At 32.8% G+C, this 2,206-nt stretch overlaps 2 non-coding genes across 2 annotated transcripts; both read left to right on the forward strand.

Annotated features, from left to right (window-relative positions):
* Positions 1–453: 453 nt before the first annotated feature.
* On the forward strand, positions 454–526 carry Trnar-ucg. Its single transcript has one exon. It is a non-coding gene; the product is annotated as a tRNA-Arg (tRNA).
* Positions 527–1,949: 1,423 nt separating this feature from the next.
* Trnar-ucg lies at positions 1,950–2,022 on the forward strand. The gene has a single exon. It is a non-coding gene; the product is annotated as a tRNA-Arg (tRNA).
* Positions 2,023–2,206: the final 184 nt, after the last annotated feature.

Below are 2,206 nucleotides of genomic sequence, written 5' to 3' on the forward strand. Positions count from 1 at the left end.
TTTTGAATGCGTGATTTATATACACATTCCCTAATTGTTTGTAGGAAAAGTCCGTTTGGCTAGTATTATAATGTGTGAAGAAGTCAATTAAGTTTGTTTTTTTCAATGTTTTCCATGCGTACGACATAAAACCTTTTGGTCTGGGGTTTGTTTATTATTGTAAGTATATAAAAGTATTACAATAATGTAATTGGCAAGAGTTTCTTCTGGGATTTTAAAGATATACCAATATGAATTTTATTTATTGTAACCCATTAGATATTAAGCAAAATAAAACATTATGGTTATATGATATAGACCGCGTGGCCTAATTATTGTAAGTATATAAAAGTATTACAATAATGTAATTGGCAAGAGTTTCTTGTGGGATTTTAAAGATATACCAATATGAATTTTATTTATTCTAACCCATTAGATATCAATCAAAATCAAACATTATGGTTATATGATATAGACCGCGTGGCCTAATGGATAAGGCGTCCGACTTCGAATCGGAAGATTGCGAGTTCGAGTCTCGTCGTGGTCGTACGCCAATGTTTTGTGCATTGCGTTTTATGTTTTTACTAAACACACAGAAACTCTCATAAATTATGGCTTGTATGACAACGATATGATTTAATGTTTTAATCCATAACTACGTGTTAAAACACAAAAAAAAACGTTGCGTCAAAACACTGTGTTGTAGAAGTGTATGACCGCTTTCATTTGTTACAATGTATGCATTTCATTAGCCAAACTAGGAACACTAGTGATCTATGCCAATGAACGATTAGTCGCAATGACATTATTAAAAGCAAGTTGAATGGTTCGGAATCAGATTCATCAGTTTTGTACATTTGTATGAATAATAAATATTAAGTTTGTGTTGAACACAAACAGGATGTTTTTGTGTTCAAAACAAACAAGGTCGTTAATGTTAAATTGTATTTAATACATATTTGTAATTAACACCTAAAAGACACTTCTTGTGAAATGTACGTGTTCGAAACTGTCATTCTTTAGGCATTAAATGAACACAAGGATATGTTTTCAGATTTAGGAAGACGCCACAGTTCTAAATGATAACATGAGGATGGTTTGGAGCAAATATAACTAACAAACAAAAAGGAAAATGTGTTTGATTCAAAATAGGTACAGCTATGTACAACTTGCCAAATCATGGCCATCGTCCTGAGTTATCCCACATTTATTATTGTTTTGTTGTTCAGTATGTGGAGCGTTAGTCATTAATTTTAACACAAATCGCACACATGCTAGATCACCTGATTGAAATCGGTCAAATTCGCTTCCGTTGTTCATTCTTTCAAATTCTTACAAGTTATAGTTTCCACCATTTTTAATGCATGATTTATATACACATTCCCTAATTGTTTGTAGGGAATGTCCGTTCGGCTGGTATTATAATGTGTGAATAAGTCAATTAAGTGGGTTTTTTTCAATGTTTTCCATGCGTCCAACATAAAACCTTTTGGTGTGGGGTATGTTTATTACTGCAAGTTTATAAAAGTATTACAAAAATGTAATTGGCAAGAGTTTCTTCTGGGATTTTAAAGATATACCAATATGAATTTTATTTATTCTAACCCCTTAGATATCAATCAAAATAAAACATTATAGCTATATGATATTTTGTATAGACCGCGTGGCCTAATGGATAAGGCGTCCAAAAAAGGCGTCCGACTTCGAAACGGAAGATTGCGAGTTCGAGTCTCGTCGTGGTCGTATGCAAATGTTTTGTGCATTAAGTTGTAATTTTTCAATGTTTTCAATGCGTCCGACATAAAACCTTTTGGTCTGGGGTATATTTATTATTGTAAGTGTATAAAGGTATTATAATATGTAATTGGCAAGAGTTTCTTCTGGGATTTTAAAGATATACCAATATGAATTTTATTTATTCTAACCCATTAAATATCAATCAAAATCAAACATTATGGTTATATGATATAGACCGCGTGGCCTAATGGATAAGGCGTCCGACTTCGAATCGGAAGATTGCGAGTTCGAGTCTCGTCGTGGTCGTACGCCAATGTTTTGTGCATTGCGTTTTATGTTTTTACTAAACACAGACAAACGCTCATAGATTATGACAACGATATGGTTAAATGTTTTATTCCATAAGTTCGTGTTAAAACACTAAAAATCGATGCGTAAGAACACAGTGTTGTAGAAGTGTATGACCGCTTTCATTTGTTACAATGTATGC

The sequence above is a fragment of the Mizuhopecten yessoensis genome, unplaced genomic scaffold, assembly GCF_002113885.1.
Source record: "Mizuhopecten yessoensis strain PY_sf001 unplaced genomic scaffold, ASM211388v2 scaffold713065, whole genome shotgun sequence".
NCBI lineage: Eukaryota > Metazoa > Mollusca > Bivalvia > Pectinida > Pectinidae > Mizuhopecten > Mizuhopecten yessoensis.